General features: G+C 42.8%; 1 long non-coding RNA gene across 2 annotated transcripts; it reads right to left on the bottom strand.

Annotated features, from left to right (window-relative positions):
• Nucleotides 1–227: 227 nt before the first annotated feature.
• On the bottom strand, nt 228–20,326 carry LOC118010621. Of its 2 annotated transcripts, none has more exons than XR_004679267.1 (3): nt 20,087–20,326; nt 13,139–13,275; nt 228–262 (listed from the first exon to the last, which is right to left on the bottom strand). It is a non-coding gene; the product is annotated as an uncharacterized LOC118010621 (long non-coding RNA). The 2 variants fall into 2 exon arrangements; XR_004679266.1 differs by lacking the exon at nt 228–262 and adding an exon at nt 12,083–12,324.
• Between the last annotated feature and the right edge of the window lie 564 nt (nt 20,327–20,890).

The following is a 20,890-nucleotide window of genomic DNA, read 5'->3' as shown; positions in this document are numbered from 1 at the left end:
CAAGGAAAATCGTAAGTGGACAGAAATAATTTGAAGATAAATTTGGCAATAGATATCAAAAATCATTTTAAAGATCATGTTCTTTTGGGTTACCTGGGTGGCTCAGTCGGTTAAGCAGCTGCCTTCAACTCAGGTCATGATCTCAGGGTCCTGGGATCGAGTCCCGCATTGGGCTCCCTGCAGCGGGGAGTCTGCTTCTCCCTCTGTCCTCTCTTCTCCCTCTGCTCGTGTGCTCTCTCTCTCTCAAATAAATAAATAAAATCTTTAAAAAAAAGAGAGAGATCATGTTCTTTCACTGTAATTTCATGTTTTATAACTTATTCTAAGGAAATAAAATTAATATTGAGAGTAAATATTGAAGCAAAGATACTTATCCTACTCATTATACTTAATATCAAAAAGTTGAAAAGGCTCTAAATGTAAATGTTCAGAAATTATAAATTACAGGATACATATAAGATATGATATGACACAATTATGAATAATTATTATTGCAAGTAGTTTTCAATAAAACGGAAAATATTTCATTCTAACGGAAGATTTTAAAACCCGCAAGATGCAGAATGGTATACATATTGTTTGGTTATAATGCACTGAAAAAGCTTAGGAATATTGAATTAAAATGGCCAACCCAGTGCTCATGAATATTTTTCCATTCCAACAACCAACATCTCTAAAACATGACAGACAAGTGGGGTTTGGGGGGCGGTGGGGAGGTTTGGGAGGTCAGTTCAAACGTTAATAATGCTATAAAAAGCATGCTACCATCAAAGCAGAAATTTTAAGGAACCCTTGAAATAGGGGAAGCAGAGAAGACTACATTGACAAAGCAAATTACATGTGAAACCACGTTCAGGGGAGACAGATGCACCTGTGGGATCCACTGGTCCTGCGCTCCAAACACGATGGAAACAGATACAGTGAACAGGAGGGAGCCTTGGGGCAGCCATGGGAAGATTCTAATAACCCAATCCAGGTCACCAGGCTGGTAGGTCCCTCCCACCACAAAATTACGCCAAGAAGTAGGCCTGTTGGGTTATTTGCCTCAGGCTAGAACAGTGAGTGTAAGCGCTTAGAAGGAAGAGGCAGGAAAATGCCTCAGGGCGGCGGTGACACCCAGAAAGTACAGGGAGCCCCTAGACCTGGGGGATGAGTGACTGGTGTTGCCTGCTCAGGACTGGGGCTCCGACTCTGCATCTTATCAGGTAAGGGGCCTGATAATATTCTACGCGCATCTGCTACAGGTAGAAAGAAAGAACGTCCAGAAACAGGCAAAACCAGATTCTCTTCCCTTTTTTCACATAGGAAAATTTCAAACACATACGGATTAAGAGGATATTACAGAGGACCTGTACTCACTGCCAAGCTTCCACAACCACCCCCATTCCGTCATTCCTGTTTTATGTACACCTTTAATTTTTTTCTGGGGCATTTTAAAGCAAATCCCAAGGACCATATCATTTCACTCACAAATACTAAGTGTGACTCTAACACATAAAGGACTATTTATTTATTTTTAAAGATTTATTTATTTATTTTAGAGATAGTGCGGGAGGCGTGCAGGGAGGGGCAGAGAGAGCTGGAGCGAGAGAATCCCAAGCAGACTCCATGGAGCCTGAACCAGGGCTCGATCCCAGCACCCTGAGATCATGACCTGAGTCGAAGACAGCTGCTTAACCAACTGAGCCACCCAGGCACCCCTTTTCCAAATTTCTGATCCACGGAAACTGTGAACATGACATGGTTGTTGTTTTATACCACTAAGTGGTAAGGTCAGTTGTTTCATATCAGTAAAAATCAGAAACACTAGTTCATGTTCAGTTTCCCACTCCCCCCCACCACCTGTTTCAAAATTTGCTTTATGGTTCACTTATTTCAATTAGGATCTAAGCAAGGGTCACACATTGCTTTTGACTGGTATTTCTTTTTTTTTTTCTTTACTTATTAATATTGATCTCCATATATTATTTTTGACAGGTAGGACTAGGCCTTAATCAATTTTGATCCTTTTCAAATAGCATAGATGTTTTTTCTCGACTTCCATACCCACACATAATAGCTGCATATTTCAAGGGCAGAATCCGTTCCATACCAAGATATGTGTATAGTCCTAGAATGTCAAACAAGGGTTTACTCTGTATTTCAAAAAGAATATTTTTCCACAAGGGAAAAAAAAATTATAACTTAATCATTTTATAGCAACTTGAGATGTAATTCATATCCTATATAATTCAAAGTATACAGTTTAGTGATTTTTAGTATATTCACAAAGTTGTGACACCATTATCTCAATTGACTCTACAACATTTTCATCATCCTAAAAAGAAACCCAAACTCATTAGGAGTCACTCCCACTCTCCCCCAAACCCCCAGCCTTAGGCAGCCACTATTTTCTCTCTATATAGATTTGACTATTCTGGACAATTTCATACAAATGAGATCATACCATAATGTGGACTTCTGTGTCTGGCTTCTTTTCTATTAAATATTGTTTAATCCACGTTAATTTCCTCTTCTTTTTTTCTTTTTATGCAATTTATTTGTGAAGAAACTGAGTCTTTTGTCTTATAAAATAACTTGTAGCCTGCTTTGGTTGATGTATGGACATTGATCGCCATGTTCCTCTTTTGAGCTGTATTTCCTATAAAGTGATGGCTAGATCCAGCAGCGTTGGCAAACTTTTTTGGTAAGGGGCCTGATAATATTCTAGGCTTTGCGGGCTACTCAGTGCCACCATCCTGGCACGAGAGCAGTCATAGATGTTATGGAAATGAATGAGCATGTCTGTGTTCCAAAAAACTTCATTTTCAAAACAAGCAGCAGCCTGATTTGGCCCATGGGTCACAGTTTGCCGGCCCTGATCTAGAAGAAAAAACGTTATCGAATACAAAAATCAGTCCACAGTCCAGATTCACCAAATAGTTAAGGGAGACCCAAATTATGAAAGGAAAATCAAACTAAACAAATCTAAAAACCAATATCTGAAGAAACAGTATAAATAAAATAAACAAGAAAATCTTGAAAGAAGTACTGTACGTGGAATATTCTCAAGAATGAAGAGATGGTACTGTGTTCCTTAAGCAAGCAAAGTGTTGTGATGATAAGTATTTAGAGATCTTGGAAATGAGTAATACAGTCATCGAAACATAAATCTCTGTAGACGTGCTGAATAACAGCCCTTCGCTAGCAGAGTAGGCTGAGAAATTGTTCCAGAACACTAAACTAAAGAAAAAAGAAATGGAAATACTAAAAGTTAGGAGACTATCAAAGTTACACCCAGAAATTCCACCATCCATCTAATAGAAGTTACAAAGAGAACAGAGACAGAGCAGAAGAGATAAGCAAAGGAATAATAATAGAAAATGTTTCCTTGAGCTAAAACAAAAAACAAATGTGATCCTTTAAATAGAATGGCCCAGTGAGTAACAAGCAGTGCGATTATAGGGGGCGGGGGGTACCTTGTACACGGACACATGATGATCGTTTCAGGACTCCTGCTATAAAGACTTTTCTGTCCCCTCCATGCATCTCCAGAGTCTCACTCAGTGACTCTGGGTCGGAAGTGAAAATCTGACTTTTGTTCTTGTGCTTCCAAAACCACTGCTCCAGGTGAACCTAATTTGCAGACAACGTTGGCAACAGCTGCTTTCTAGAGCAATAATCTGCAACTCTGAACCGAACCACTCTTACCCAGCCTGAGACCCATTGTCTAGCCCAGTTCTCCCAGACGCCTTTTAAGCTAAGAGTCCCATTCTCCTTCCCTGGGCAAGCAGCTCTGCCTTGGTGTGCCACTGTCAACCCCCCTCCCTGTCACCCCCACAGAGCAAGATCCTCCTTCCACCTTGTGCCCAGTGCCCAGCGTTTTATCGGCAACTCTTCCAATGACCCTCGCATCTCCAACATTTCTTGGCCCTGAACTAGTGCTCTCTGGACCCCTGTCCTGAGGGCCCCAGTCCCTGACTCCTATCCTTTGCCTCATTTTCAAGATACTGGCTCTGTTGGGATTCACTTATTCACCTACCACACAAGAGCTTAGTGCATGCTGAGCACTGTGCTGGGTCCTGGGGAAACACAGCTGAAAAAGACCCGAAGCTTGCTCCTTCCAGGGACTTCTAGTCGGGGGCAGATACCAGGGGGAAGAAGTGGACTACCGTGTGATCCGGGGTATCATACAGTGTGGCTCCTGACCTTGACTTGGCCAAGTGCTTACGAAATTTCAGATTCTCGGAACTGGTCCTCTGGATCATAATCCTATGAGGACGTGGCCCAGGAAACGGTATTTTAAACAAGTTCAAATAATTTGTATGACCATAAAATTGGGATGACCGCTGGCCTTAAAGAGCTATGTCCAAGGTCTCTGATTTGGTTTGGAAGGAAGCTGGGGAGTGTGAGAAAGGGTGGTGGGTGAGCAGCTGGGTGGGTATTTAAGGAGTCGTCACACCCCACGACGTTGCTATGCTAAGGAGTCTGGCCTTTAAAGGAGGAGCTATAGGAAGCCAGTGAAAGTTTCAAGGGAGGGAAGGGGCGGGAGCAGCAGAGTGTAATTTTTTTTTCAAAGATTTTATTTATTTATTCATGAGAGACAGAGAGAGATGGAGAGAGAGAGGCAGAGGCAGAGGGAGAAGCAGGCTCCCCGCTGAGCAGGGAGCCCGATGCGGGGCTTGATCCCAGGATCCTGGGATCATGACCTGAGCCCAAGGCAGATGCTTAACCGACTGAGCCACCCAGGTGCCCAGCATAGTGTAATTTTAAAAAATGACTTTTAACATTATAGGAGGATGGAGGATGAATAGAGGTGAGTTGGGGGCAGTGAGGGGGTGAGCCCAGGGGGTGGAGAGACTAGTGAAACATGGTGGGGACTGGAGCTGGCCCAGTGGCAGAGCAGACAGAGAAGGGGGAGCTGAAGGTCTGTTTGGGAGATGCACCAACCTCACTAGGTGACAAGAGTCAAGGCTGGACTTGCAGCTCCTGTCCCCTGTGCTCGCCCCAGCCCCATGGGATGGTCAAGTTCTCAGTCCCAGTTGCTTCCTGCCCGCCCTCACCTGCCATACCCTGTCCTAAAGTATGCCAGTTATTGGAGGAAAAACACACATAAAGCATACTTCTTTTGTACCTTTATTTTCATTGCCCTAATTGTTAGAGACCTTATCTTGATAAATTGATTGCCCTTCATATTTTGTTCTTACAAAAACCTAAATACTATGGTGCTGCTTTCCTGTTGGTTCTTAGCTTCAGAGCTCTTTTAAAGGTTCATGCCTAAACTACTCCTTCAGGTTCCCAAACAACCTCAGGGCAGCAACTCCAAGAAAATGCAAGGGCAGAACTGACCAGCTGGTCCTTTCTGGATGCACCCAAACTTTCCTGCAGTGAGAGGAATGTCACACGCCCACCTTCACAGGTTGCTCCAGATGGCAATGAAAAAAAAGAACATGCATTTTACAAGTGAGTTATGAGTGGTCACACAAAGGGTTACTCAATTCATTTCCACTCGGCTGAGAATTTGGAGGTAAACCCTTTCAAGCTTACATAGGTCACCTGGGACTTCAAAAATAAATTATTTAGAGCTGTCCAGAGCGAAGTAATGGTTATTGCTGATTAATCCTGATGAACACTCATGATACAGTAATAAAGCGGGTATTATAGAACTATAGGCTCAATAAAATAAGTTCTGTCTCTGTAGGAGAGATATAAAACTGCATTAACAACTGAAATATATGTGTGATAATGAAAAGATTCAAATAACTGCTTACAATTTACAAAGCACTTTCTCGTTTATTACCTCATTTGAGCCCCACAAAAATTCCTTAAGGTAAATCGTCTTTATAGTTCCATTTTATAAGTGAGAAAACTGAGGACCAGAAAGATTAAGTGACTGGCCCAAGGACGTACAGCCAATAAGACATTTCTCTATATCAACTAGCATGCTTTTGGCTGCAAGTAACAGAAAACCCAAATTAAAGTGTACTAAATAGTAGGAACTACTAAAGAAATGTAGGAACTCCTATAACAGAAAAAGTCTAGTGGGGCAGTGGGCTTCAGGCACAGTTTGATCAGAAATCCAGCCTTGTCTTATTTTGACTGTCTTGGATTTATCCTTTTTGTTTGTGTCAGCTTTATTCTCAGGTTCTTTTTTCATTTTGTAGCAATGCTGAAGCAGTTTCAGGACCTACCACACTATCTAAGAAGGAGAAAGGACTTCCTTCTCCTATCACCAAACCAATCAGGCTTCATTTTTATCACACCAGGGGCCAAGGGAATGCCAGGTCCTGACTGGCTCAGGACTGGGATACATATCCATGCATCAGCCAAAGACCATGTCAATCGAGGCCACCACCCAGCAGCTGGGGACTGGATGAGTCTCCTTCAAACCCCACGGCTGCTATCCACCACATGTCAGACTTGAATGCATGACTTAGAATTCTGAATCCTTTGGGTTTGTTTGGTTTTGGGCTTGGGGGTGTTTTTCTGGATCTTACATATTGTCAACCTTTATTCCTGGAACAGACAACTCTGTGTAAAACTGTTATTTTTGTGCATGTAAATGGGCCTAAGGAGGTCCTTAGGTGACCAGAAGTCCTTCCCAACTGGTATGCACCAAGATGGGACCCTTCTCTGTGTGTGTGTGGCCACTATCCATGGAGTCTGTGGTTTCCTGGTTTACTTCTCCAACTCACATTCTTCTACATTCTTTGGCCCCATTCATTTGTGTTTCAAGCACATTTTTGTTTCTTTGTGTCAGGGCCCAGCTAGGAAGACAGAAACCACTTTGAATATTTAAAAGAGAGGAAATTTAATGCAATGAGATGGAAGAAATTTAGAAGCCAAACCAGGGATTGTGAGGCAATCCAGAGACTAGCCACAGCAGGAAGTTGCTGACCCTCCTAGGGTGGAGGGACAAAGGGAGGAGGTGAGGCTACCCAAGCCCAGGGCCTGGGATGGCCCAAAGGAAGCTGGAACCATGGCAGGCTTCCGGGGAGAGCTGAAGCCAAGGGAGGGAGGCAGCAGCTGCCAGAGACGCCACCCCAGTCCAGAGGGAAAGGGAGAAATACACTGACTTCCCCTTCCTCCGGCTCTCCACACGCCCACCAGAGCCTCCCATGGGCCAGACCCAGTTAGGAGCTGATGACAAGGGGCCTGAGAACCTGAGCCTGGAGGGTCAGGGGCTCTGAATACAGAGCCAGTGGAGACAGGGTGAGGAAAGGATCTCAGACACCCAGAACCAGCACACTTGCACAACAATACCACCCATGCTCGTTGTGGGAAAATTCTAGATAATACAGATATACAAAGAGAAAAAGGTAAAAAATCATGATTTTATTAGTTTTTTTCAGTTTTATTGGTATGTAATTAGACATACAGCACTGTATAAGGTCAAGGTCATAATGATTGACATATATTGCGAAGTGATAACCACAATAAGTTTAGTTAACATTGATCATCTCATACAGATACAAAAAAAAAAATTTTTTTTTTAACTTGAGATGACAACTCTTAGGATTTGTTCTATTAACAACTTTCCTATCTACTATAGAGCAATGTTAGCTATAGTCATCATGTACTACATCATGTCCCTAGTACTTACTTATCTTATAACTGGAAGTTTGTATCTTATGACCACCTTCCTCCAATTTCCCTACCCAGCTGGTAACCACAAGTCTGATCTCTTTTTCTATGAGTTGGGTTTTTTTCTTTCTCTTTTATCTCCCTCCCTCCCTCTGTCCCTCCCTTCCTCCCTCCCTTTCTTTCTTTCTTTCCTTCCTTCCCTCCCTCCCTCCTTCTTTTCTTTCCTTTCCTTTCCTTTCTTTTCCTTTCCTTTTGATTCCACCTATAAGTGAGATCATACAGTATTTGTCTTTCTCTGTCTGACTTATCTCACTTAGCATGATTGCCCTCAAGGTCTATCCATGTTGTCACAAACAGGATTTCCTTCTTTCTCATGGCTGAATATTTTTGTTGAACATGAGTTTTGCAAGTGAGTATATGCATGTTTTCAGTGAAGAATAAACTAGAAAATATTCCTATTTAAAAAAAGAAAATATTTCTATTGATTGTCCTTCCTGAGTAGAAACAAATGTCTATATTTTTTATGTTTTTGCCTAACAATGCAGAGAAAAGTAACTGCCCTGTGTTTTGAATATGAAGACATTCAAGAATGGGTTTTCATATCTGTGTTAAATTTGTTTTGAAATAAACATTTTCAAAAGTTAGGCTGCAATGAACATGGGGGTGCAGATATTTCTTTGACACAGTGTTAAGAGGCAAGTGTTAAGAGGCAAAGTTAAATCTGCCAGTCTCAGAGACCTGCTGAGGGCTGCCTACTGCTCATTAGTCAGTCACTGTGGGGGTCAGTGTTCTGGTCCTTTCCCTGTCAAAAGGCCAAGCATTCTAGCAGTTTGACATTTTGTTATATATACCCTAAAAAATTCAGTTTCTCTTCTCTATCAAGTCAAATGTGAAAAAATAGATTTGACAACTGTAGTAAGAAGCTTTATTTCTTCCAAGAAACTGATTTGCTCCTTTTCCCAAATAACACGAGCTATATGACTTATCAGTTCTCCTCTTTTTGCCCAGACTACCAGGAAACTCAAAGTTGCCTCTCATACTAAGACCAGCACATTTTAGCCCTTCCTGGTGGACATGTGCTTTTTTTCTCTTCTCCATGTTCCAAACTATGTTGTTTCATGTCAGCTCTACGGTGTATGTGTATGAGTCAAGAAGACAGAAAGAAATACAGACTCATAAGGGAAAGGCCCTTGAATTATTTCCCCAGAGGGTTGCTGGGGCATCACTTTGCCCTGTCCAACTTTGTCCACTTTAAGCCAGCACAGGGGAATCATTTGCCACAGTGGAACAGATCCTGTCTACCGCCCTCCCCAACAGCAGATGGCCACTCCGTACAAATCCATGTCATACATCATTGCTGAGTGAGACACCACCATCCACTGGACAAATCACTAGCATCTTTGCTCCAACTCAGTAGGCTAGGAATTATATGTGTGTGCTCAATAGACTCTGGTTCAATAAGTGTTCAGCTGTGGGGCCCCTACTGAGCATCTTCACAATGGAAAGGGGTGGAGCTAGGGGCTTCCAGAGGGATTAGGGTTAGATGTTTAATTACACTGGGCATTTTAATTAGGTCAGGCAAAGCTTTTGCAAAGAGGTGAAAGCATTGTCCCTCCAAGCAAGCACCTCTCTGGCCTGTTTTGCTTCCTTGATTCACAAGTTAGTCTCTTTAGAATGTTTCTCTTGTCCTTTGTTTATTTGAGGCTGACAGTCTGGCATCAGGCCCAGTTTAATATAATTTTTACTGTTGCTATCACATCCCCAATTCTATCAAGAAGGTTATTATCATGTTGTCTAAGACACCTTACAATGGTAATTATCAGGCCAGGTGCACACCCATACTCACCCCACCCCACCCCTTTCTACTTTGAATTTCAGAAATGAACTCTATGCTCACTCCCATTTCATTGAGACAACAAGAACCTGTGACTCGACGGCATGGCAAAGTAGATATTTAGCGATTATCTAGATCATTTGATTGGGATAGGCAAACAATTCATATAATTTAGGTTCTAGAGTATATCTGCGGGTCTAAAAGACAGGGAAAATCTTCCAATAGCTTATAATTGCTTCAGAGTTCTATAAACACATAGGCTGCTTTTATAGCAAATTTGCTTCCCTAATTATGTTTTACATAATCTAATGTGTTCATATTAATTTGTATTCTCTAAGCATATACCAGCCCAAAGGTATGTTGCCTGGTAAGCTGGCCGAGGAAAACTGACCACAGGTGATCATCAGGGTAGAGCTAAAAGTTGGCAATTAACAGGAAAGATCCAGTACTGACAAAAGGAAGGAATGACTGCAGCATTTGGTTTGGAAAATGGTGTGTGGGTGTGTGTGTATGTGTGTGTGTGCACGTGCACACACACACACATGCAAGCAAGCACACATGCGCATTGTGTGCAAGTTCCATTGTTGGTTTCGGTGCAGAGTTGGGTCAGACCCTTAGCATGACTTTAGAACATGGGCATCAACGGTGAATGATGGTAATAATAACCCACTTCAGGGGTGTGGATGTTAGCCATTAGACATACACCTCTGGCTTTGAGCCAAGACTTGAGGTGGAGTCTGAGCCTGGACTTGTCCAGGAGGCCTATGCCTTCAGCAGGTAGAGTCTTACTGCAAAATTATATCACACTAACAATGAGACTTACTGGAAAAACAAATAAAATGCTTTAAATGTTTAAATGCACTTCCAAGTATTCATCCTTCAAATATTTAGACTCTGAGCTGACTGGGCCAAGAGCCCAAGCTTCCTGTGCATGCTGGATGGTTCCAACAATCTCCCCAAAATCAGCAAATATATAACGACTTAAAATATCATCCTTTTGGAGCCAAAAAAATTATTCCCCAGGTATTGCTCCAGGAAATCAGCTAGGTCTTTGTCCAAAGGTCTCCGTAACATCTATAGAGTTGATTCATTTTTAATAAACTTTCACCAAGACCTCCATAAGACCATGGTCTGTGTCCACTGTGAGGTTGCACCATAAACAAGAGTGGATGGAGATTTGGGGGTAGAGGTGGGTAGGAGGAAAAGGAAGGAAGAGGGAGAGAGAGGCAGAAAGAGCAACATGTTGAGGAAACTGGTCACCATCGAAGGCTTTGATGCCTTAATCAAGTCTGCAAGAGGAAATAGGAGAAAACCAGGAATTTTGTTTTTGTTTTTTAAGGGATGGGAAGAGGAAGGTGAGGGCAGCAGAGACAGATTTCCTTTTGCATTTAAATTTCTCTAAATTCAGTAATCATAAAATTCATTCTCCTTTTCCCAGGGATATTCATACAAAAGCTTCCCTTTTTTGAAGCCTCCATAGCAAAAAAAAATCTGATTCTAGAGTTTAGCCATCTCTTCTTTAACTAAGAAACTCCACCAAATTAAAGAAATACCCTTCATATAGACCTTGATTCTAGAATATTTTATTAGTACTTTGTTCAGTCTTCCCTGTGGACTAGGTAGAACAGTGGAGTCAAATTTTACATGCATTTGAAGACATGAACAGACATTTTTCCAAAGAAGACATCCAAATGGCCAACAGACACATGAAAAAGTGCTCAACATCACTCAGCATCAGGGAAATCCAAATCAAAACCTCAATGAGATACCACCTCACGCCAGTCAGAATGGCTAACATTAACAAGTCAGGAAATGACAGATGTTGGTGAGGATGCGGAGAAAGGGGAACCCTCCTCCACTGTTGGTGGGAATGCAAGCTGGTGCAGCCACTCTGGAAAACAGTATGGAGGTTCCTCAAAAAGTTGAAAATAGAGCTACCATACGATCCAGCAATTGCAGTACTGGGTATTTACCCCAAAGATACAAATGTAGGGATCCGAAGGGGTACGTGCACCCCGATGTTTATAGCAGCAATGTCCACAATTGCCAAACTGTGGAAAGAGCCAAGATGTCCATCGACAGATGAATGGATAAAGAAGATGTGGTATATATATACAATGGAATATTATACAGCCATCAAAAAGAATGAGATCTTGCCATTTGCAACGACGTGGATGGAGCTGGAGGGTGTTATGCTAAGCGAAATAAGTCAATCAGAGAAAGACATGTATCATATGACCTCACTGATATGAGGAATTCTTAATCTCAGGAGACAAACTGAGGGTTGCTGGAGTGGGGGGTGGGGTGGGAGGGATGGGGTGGCTGGGTGATAGACACTGGGGAGGGTATGTGCTATGGTGAGTGCTGTGAATTGTGCAAGACTGTTGAATCACAGATCTGTACCTCTGAAACAAATAATGCAATATATGTTAAGAAAAAAAAAAAGAAGATAGCAGGAGGGGAAGAATGAAGGGGGAAAAATCGGAGGGGGAGATGAACCATGAGAGACGATGGACTCTGAAAAACAAATTGAGGGTTCTAGAGGGGAGGGGGGTGGGAGGATGGGTTGGCCTGGTGATGGGTATTAAAGAGGGCACGTTCTGCATGGAGTACTGGGTGTTATGCACAAACAATGAATCATGGAACACTATATCAAAAACTAATGATGTAATGTATGGTGATTAACATAACAATTAAAAAATTTTAAAAATTTACATGCATTTAACTTTTATAAGTTTGGTTATGTGAAAAAGTCAGAGTGGGGTGGCATGGGGTGGGTACTGGCTGAGAAACAGTCCACCAGTCCCTGGCATGGCACCTTCCTAAGAGAGGTACAAGGGCAGTTTTGATTGTCTGTGGCCTTCATCCTGTGGCTGGCTTCAGAACCTGACCCTCCGATCAGACACAACAATGCTGAATGATTGCCCCTTGGGAAATGGAAAAATAAAAAAGAAGCAGAGTCATTTTTCCGATGTTTCTCAATCTGTACCATAAGGAGAATCTTGGCTTTCTAAATCTTTGGGCCCAGCTACAAAGCCCACCACCATCTCTTTCACCTTTTTTTTCTTATTGTGGAGTACAAAAATGGGGTCCACTAACGAAAAGTATGGGAGGTAGAGCCTTTCTTCCTTCCTTCCTTCCTTCCTTCCCTCTCTCTCTCCTTCTTTCCTTCCTTCCTTCCTCCTTTCCTTCCTTCCTCCTTCCAATATTCGTGGAATATCAACAATGTATCAAGTGCAGGATTCAGCAGTAAGCTAATGCTGAGTCAAAAAGGGAGTCAAAAGACGAGTCTTGACTTGGTTATGTAGAACTAGCACTGTGACACTGGGGGACCTGTGGATCCTTCTGGGTCTCCATCCACCAAAAAAGGTGGGGAAAAAAATGGCAAGTAAGTTCTAAGCTTTCTCCCAGTGATAAAATTCTATGAAATCAACTTAGAAATATTTTCTTAAAACTTAAAAGAAAAAGGGACGTTTGGGTGACTCAAGTGGGTTAAGCGTCCAACTCTTGAACTCAGCTCAGCTCTTGATCTCAGGGGCATGATTTTAGGCCCTGCATTGGGCTCCATGTTGGGCATGGAGCCTACTAATAAACAAACAAACTTAAAAGAAATAGAACAAACTGTCCTTATAGAAACTTCATCAATTCCTGACAAGCACTTTGCCCAAAGCAGCTCTTGCACCTCATCTTCACCTTTCCAGGCTGCAGCCAGCTCCACTCACCTCTCTCCTCCAGACTCACCATCATCTCCTCCTCCTCTCAGCTCTGGGGCTTCCAAGCAGACACTTCCACAGAATGAAGAGATGTCTTTCTCGATTTTGTTTCCTGTCGTGGATGCTGTCTTTCAGGTCCCGGGAGGGTGATTCAGGCTTCAGTGTCTTGATGAAAAGTAAGGACAGCCATGTTATGGACAAAAGTATGGAAATGGATCTCTTGTAAGATTAATCATACTTTTGGATTGTGCAAATGCTCCATTTTCAATGACTGCATCATTTGTAATGTGGCTTTGTATGCTATCATTGGGCATGTGAGCCTGTTTGCACTTAGTTGGTTAATTTGGCAATAATAGTGGTTCAAACACCAATTGCCTTTGTTTACTCCAACCTTAAAAAAACATAATGAAACACTTGGTTACTCTCAAAGGGGAAAATGTTCTTATAAAATGCCTGAATGTTTGTGATATCCTATCAGGGAACGTTGGCCAAACACTACTATGGGTAATACCTGCTTCTTCGTTGTTCTAGCCAATCAATGAATACATATTTGAAGGAGGCCTATTCAGTCAACAGGTGACCTTAATTCACTCCCTGAGCATTAAGGAGAAGATTAAAAAAAATAAAAAGTGTAAAATTTCCTGATACCACGGGAGATGTGGTGGAAAGCCAGGACACTTAAATTTGAATCCCACTTATGTGATTCCAGGACAGGGACTCTGTCATTGTGAGCTTTCTATTCCTTGCAAGGACATTAATAACTCCTGCTCTATCTTTCTCATAAAATGCTGGAGAGGGTAAACTGATGGCACGTAAGAAGAAGGGGTTACAGCCACGGAACGCTCCCATCACCAAGCACTGAGCATATCTACTCCCTCAATCTTCACGAGAACCCCATTTTATAAGAAACCCCATCCCTGCACAGGGGAGGGGCTCACTAATAAAAAGTGGAGCTTTTTATCCCAACCAAAGCAGAATCCATGCATTTACCCCCATATGATAATCGATTACACAAAGGTAACTACTAAAATGTTTTAACACAAAAGAGGAGGAAAAAACTTTTCTTTACCCTCCCCCACTTACAATGGCAAGGGGAGGGGGTAGAGAAATGTCTGCAATATTTTAAGTGTACATCACATGATTCAGATGACTTTGCTAGGTTAACAGCATGAAAATGTTTCACATCGTGTGGCTTTCTTACAAAGTTACGATGCTTTTGACTTATTAGGCTTTAAAATATCACACATTTACACAACAATCCCACATTTTCCTCTTGAATTTACATTCCAACAAATGAAAATAATTTTTTAATATGATGGCATTACAAATTGCTGGACTCCAGGGAATCCAGCATCTCTTGCTTTCTGCCTGCTTCTACGGAGCAGGCAAAAACTTGAAAACCAAAGACACCAGCAACCTTCCAGCAAACAAAGGCAGTCATTATGTTTTCTGCACTTAGGAGCTTTTCCTCTGCCAGGCCAATACAGAGAGTACTCATCTCCTTCCAACTCCCAAATCTCTTGACTTCCTCCTTCTCCTTCTCTCTGTCTAGGGCCTTTTGAGTGAGATGGCCAATAAGCCCCTTGTTTCAAATCTCTGCAGGAACAAGTGGATGCTACTCTCAGTGTCCACTAAACCATAAGTCCTTTGAGGATACAGGAAGACATCCACCAATCTCAAGATCAAAATGCAACAAGGGGAAGTGTGCAAAGAAAGGAGGGGCTGCCCACCACTGCCTTCTCTTATAAAAATGGTAGAATCTCTGGGGAGAGCAAGCGGTTTACTCTTGCATAGTACATACACTTAGCAAGGGTTCAAGAATAATACTCTCTACTTAGTTTCACTTTTTAAAATGTTCTTATAGTACAATAAACAACACTATTAGGAGCTGAGTACTTTGATACATGTTCTCTCTCTGAACTTCACTGTGATAGGATTTGAACCTGTGTCCTGCAGACACCAACACTCCGGCCCTTTTCTTTCTTTCTTTCTTTCCTGCCTTCCATCTTTCTTTCTTTCTTTCTTCCTTTCAAAAGAGAGAGCGGGAGCAGGGGGGAGGGACAGAGGGAGAGGGAGAGAGAATCTCAAGGCTGGAGAATCTCAGCCTGGAGCCCGACGCTTGGCTCAATCTCACAACATAGGGCTGGATCCTACAACCCTGAGATCATGACCTGAGCTGAAATCAAGAGTCAGACGCTTAACCGACTGAGCCAGCCAGGCACCCCTTTCTTTTTTCTTTTCTTTTTTTTTTAAAGTAAGCTCTACACCCAATGTGGAGCTTGAACTCACAACCCCAAGATCAAGAGTTGTACACTCTGTGGACTGAGCCAGCCAGGTGCCCCCAACTCCTGCCATTTTCTTAACAACAGACTGACCTGAATGGATTCCCAAGATCACAAAGTAGTCATTTATGATCATATTTTCTTAATTATTTCATTCCATGTTCTAAAATATGTGTAATTGTGCATTTTCAGGAAAACAACATCAGATCTAAAGAGAATGGAAGGGAAAATTTCTTTCTGAATTTTTTAGGTTTTAGTTACAAAAAGCAACACATCCACTCTAAGCACTCCTTCCCCTCTTTGGTTTTATAATTCCTGTAATGTTTCCCTGGCCCCCACTGCTAGGAAGGGGTAATTGGGTAAACCCAGAGAGGGTTATCAACAGATAGCCAAATCAACAGAAAAGATCAATTTGAAAATAAAATGGTTTGAGATGGATTGACTGCTGGAAAATCAGGGTAGCCATCTCTTTTTAACATGCCAGCACATGTTCCAAATAGTGTTCTCCAGCCTGCTATTCGCTTCCACTGTCCAACTAAGTAGGAATGCCCAAGGGAATAGAACCTTGTCACCTCCCTTGCCTCCTCCCTGCTCCCACTGGCAATCTGGCAGTATTCAGCCCCAAAGGTAGGAGTTTCATCTTGATACGTCTGGACTGGCCCTGGGCCATCCCAACAACCCTAGCATTTCTATTGTCACTTCTCTCAGCGTGGCTGTTTTCACAAAGAAGACATTCTTAATCATGCAGTAGGAACTGGGTCATCACAGCTAAACTCACCGCTTAAAAGAATGAGTTCTGCTAGACAAACATTCCCTTCCAAGTGTGAGGATGTCTTGACCATGATACAGGGTAAAGTGTCCACCATCATGTTCTTCCTCAACAGGTGGTGGGGCAGGGTGCTTCATCCCCAAGAAAGTCCAAGAGGAAAAGGAGAAGGACGGTTTCAGAACATGTAATGTTGTCCAACAAGTCCAACTTAAGTGGGGAGTGGTTAATACTTGCAGGTATAATGCCTATCACTAGTAATTCGGGAGAGCAGCATGGGAAGTCACCATCAGCTCAGATGACCCTAAGCACACAAGTCAAGCAGCCCAATGAAGGTGAGACGGGGCATGAGTGCTGCCCAATGATGGGGCCACGCCCAGCACGGCTGGGTCTGAAGCAAGCCTCCTGATGGCTGAATGTGTTGTGAAATACTCGTAAACTCCTTGGATAAGTAGCTCCCATTCTTATGATAAATAGAGACTCCCAAGGAAAAAGTACCAGACCACTAAGCCAGAAGACAAATTGATGCAGAATGGTGGCATCCGCAATACAGAACAGCCTGGGAGCCTCTTTGATCTGTGCATTACTATATTTGGCTCAAGGCCCCATTAAAACCAAGCCATTTATGTTGGGGCCAATAAATAGAGCTAATAAAAGGCATCCTTGCACTGGGACTGTGTGAATGGGGGGGAACACAGGCTACCTGTGGCGTTCGGTGAGTGCGGATGCTGACGGCACTGCTGCTGTGCATATACAGCTCCCTCTGCACCCTACATGAGAAGGGCCCGTCGCACCCAGCACAGCGAAGCAGAGTAGAAGCTTCTCCAAGCCCCAGCATAGAAATTGCATTTGACAAATACGCACTGAGCATCAACTAGGTGCCAGAGTATAAACAGGAAGTATACAGAGATGAATAAGAAGTAGGCCCTGCCCATGAGACTCCTGACTAGAACAAAGGCATTTATGTCTCCCCAGCAGCTCAGACCAGGATGGTGGCCAAGCAGAAGGAAGAGCAATTCGTTCTACGTGGGCAGATTCTGGAAGACTTTACAAAGAAGGTGCTATTTAGTCGAACCATAAAGAAGGAGTGAAAAGAAACTAACAGCTAGAAAAGGGTGGTATTCTGAACAGACACAAGCTAAGCAAGACTTGAAGAGCTGAGGGGCAAAGGCAGCTTAGAGAGAGTGTTAGAATTCTGACAAGGACGGAGTGCAAAGCCTGAGGCTGGAAAGGTAGGTCAGGACAGGCTGCAGATGGTCTGGAATGACTTGCTGTGCCTGCACTTGACTTTATTTTTGTAGGTCAGGGGTTGTAGGCATTTTGCATTTTTGTACTTTATATTGGTTTTTAAATTTTTATATTTCAACAGAATTTTTGTCAAGTGATTCTTACATGAAACTTGAATGTATATATAACCAAGAGAAGTGATGCTTTATCAATACAAACGGACTTTTATTATCTCAGCTTTATTACATTTGCCTCTTCTTAAATTAACCAATGGGAAAAGTTGTAATTGTTCCCATGTTACTCAAGATTTTTTTCCTAGCGCGAGTGACAGAAAACCCAATCTAAACTAACTCAGGGGAGAAACAAAAAGTGGGGGACAAAGAAGGATTTATTTACTTCTGTAAATCCAGAAGTGGTTCTGGGATTCAGGAGAAGCTGAAGGAGTACGATCAAAGCTTTTTGCCCATTTTAACGCAGCTCCGCATCCCTCTCTGCCGGCTGCTCCGCTCTCTAGAAGGGCTTCCTCGCAGTGGGGACCCAGGCTCGGAGCCTGTAACCAGCTTTGTCAGTTGTCATCTCCTTCCCAAGAGAGCCCAACACAGTCCCAGAACTAAGCCTCAGCGGCCGGGCCTGGCTCACATGCCTATCCCTAACCCTGTCACTGGCCTGACTATGTTGCCTACTGAGTGACCACCCAGAGTCTCCATGGACTGAGTGTGGAGGCAGGTAGTGTCTCAGAGGGAAACTGAGGTGTTTCTACCAGAAGAAGAAGAAAGGATGCTGGGCAGGTAAAAACAACAGTTGTACAAATATAACGTGAACATTTTAAATTAGGGATAAGGAATAACAATTACAGGCTTTTATCAGTCTCAACACCCAGTCTGCTTCTGTATTTTATTTTAGTTGCACAGTATTGAGAAAATCCCAATTAACATAGGGAGTGGTTACAAATAGTAACCTTTTTTTATTTTTTAAAAATATTTTATGTATGTATGTATGTATGTATAGAGAGTGTGCATATGTGAGCGGGGGGGGAGGGGCAGAGGGAGAGAGAGAATCTCAAGCAGACTCCCCGCTGAGCACGGAGCCCATTGCGGGGCTCGACCTCGCGACCCTGAGATCATGACCTGAGCCAAAATCAAGAGTCGAACCCTCAACAAACTGAGCCACCCAGGTGCCCCCAACAGTAACTATTTTTTAAACAGCATACGTGGAACCCCCAGGATGTTCTTCCATTAAATGTGTGCCTAAGTTTGAAAGGAGACCAAAAGTTGAGTAACAGGAAATTCTATGTCAGAGTTTAATTACAGAAACCACGATGAGGCTCCTTTGTTGATTACAGTGTTCACCCGGAAGATGCTTCTCAAATATGTCTGTAATAGATGATGATAAATTCAACAATATCATTTTTTTAAAACTCCGATATCGCAGTGACTATGGTCCCGAGTCCGAATACAGTTAAATAAACGTTGTTTTGCTATTAAAGTCACAATTTGAAGTTTCAGCTGAAGTGCTGACATGTTACCAGCAAGTAAGCACGGTGACATTATAACCCCACACTGCCAAATCATATTAAAAAACATCAGCCAGTGATGTAACTCTTATATCAGAGTCCTATTTTGCAAAGTTTCCTTTTCGGAGAAAATAGTGATTTCTCATCTCAAATGAAATAGTAATAAGAACACCTTCTTTTGAGACAGTAGATAAATATTACCAGAAAAAAGTAAATTCAGGAGCTCACAACCTTGTACATTCCAAATAACTTTGAAAATCCTGGTTTGATGATCATGTCTTATTAAACTGACAATATGGAGAGTATTATTAACCACGGTTTTAAAAGACGCTGCTACCTCCTTAACAGCAAGCCTTTCTATGAAACTTTCCAGTGTCTTTTCTAAAATCACATTTCAGCAACAACGTTCCCCACTACTCTGCACCACTGTACCATTCTACATTATTTTATTTTTCTTGGTGTGAATGGCATGCTTTCTTTCCTAGACTGAAAAGCTCCGTGAGGCTGGGACTCATTCATCACATGCTTCCTCCTCATACAGGACAGTATAATGTATCCTAAGAGCTTAGCGTGAGGTCTGATAGGAGGCAGGACTCAATAAATGCTTGGTAAATAAATGCATAAAAATAATTAATGTGGCTTATTTACAACAAAGTTGAAGGGGAAGTTTTGTCTAGCCATTGTGTCAAATAGAATTCCTGAGACGGAACAGTTTTTTACTCCAAATTAAGGGCAGACAAAATCAAAACCCAAAAACTTACCTCCTTCAGAGAAATGCTCTCTGACTGAGCTCTGTGTTTCGAGGGCTCTTTTGGCCACACACACGCTCACACTTTTCACCAGTCATTCATTCATCACTCATTCATTCATCATTCATGTGTTCGTGTACTGTCCTGGTTGCTGAGGATGTTTTAAGAAGGCATTGAACATAGTCCTTGACCTTAAGGAGCGTAGTCAGGGAGAAGCATAACAAATCATCATAGAGCCACCTGATTCGTGCCATAATAGAGATATGAATATTACATGGCGTCGATCAGGCTTTTTCGGGTTGCCAGGAAGACAGGCGTGCTCTGGTGCCTCGGGTTAATGTGGTTCGTTGTGAGGATACCGGAGGAAGTGGGGAAGAGCAGGAGGCAGCTCTAGCAGCTGCCTGGCGGAACTGGGAATGTCATTCAGGTCATAGCATACCTCCAGCCACCTGTTTCTCTTGACATGGCTTCAGCAGTAGGCATCCGTTGCTCCTTCTCTAATGCTCTGCCAGTGTGGTGACTCAGCTACACTCTGCCTCTGCTTTTCTCTGCTCGTGCTGCCAAATCCCCTCGGCACTTCTTTTCCTCCACGCCATTGTTCCCGTTTTGTCATGGCCCCCACCGCCATGGGGACAGGGCTTTCTGACTGCGCTCAGCGCGTCCGCCCATTTCTACCAACCTTTTGATTTAGCTCCCCTCCTCCCCCACACTCACTAGGTTTCAAATTCAAGTGGAATTTGAAGAGGCTTTGCGTGATTGGCCAGTCATCATCTAGGAAACAGGGACCACATGGGGCGGAGCTCTTGCATCAGCCCATTTCATTGGCTGCTGGACACACAGCCTCAGGTCTCGGTTCAATCTGCTGCAGCCAGGAAAGCGGCGCTCAGGGTTACGAGCGTCACAGGAGGGTTGTAGTTGGGGCTGGCACCCTTAGCAATTGACTTTTCTTCGGTACAGTGTACCACTGTATTGTTTGCCATCTCCAGTTTCTGCCCACTGTTGGGCTTTGCTACGTATAATGTCAGAGTTATAATCGATTTTTGAAATAGACTTTTTTTTTTTAAAAGATTCATTTATTTGAGAGAGAGAGAAGATGAGTGGGGTGGGGAGGGGCTGAAGGAGAGAGAATTTTTTTTTTTTTTAAGATTTTTATCTTTTATTTATTTGTTTGACAGAGGCACGGCGAGAGAGGGAACACAAGCAGGGGGAGAGGGAGAAGCAGGCTTCCAGAGGAAGCAGGGAG

This window comes from Mirounga leonina, unplaced genomic scaffold, assembly GCF_011800145.1.
Source record: "Mirounga leonina isolate KUSES-001 unplaced genomic scaffold, KU_Mleo_1.0 Mir_129, whole genome shotgun sequence".
Lineage (NCBI taxonomy): Eukaryota > Metazoa > Chordata > Mammalia > Carnivora > Phocidae > Mirounga > Mirounga leonina.
The sequence above is the reverse complement of the archived record's forward strand: the minus strand, read 5'-3'. Positions and strand labels throughout refer to the sequence as shown.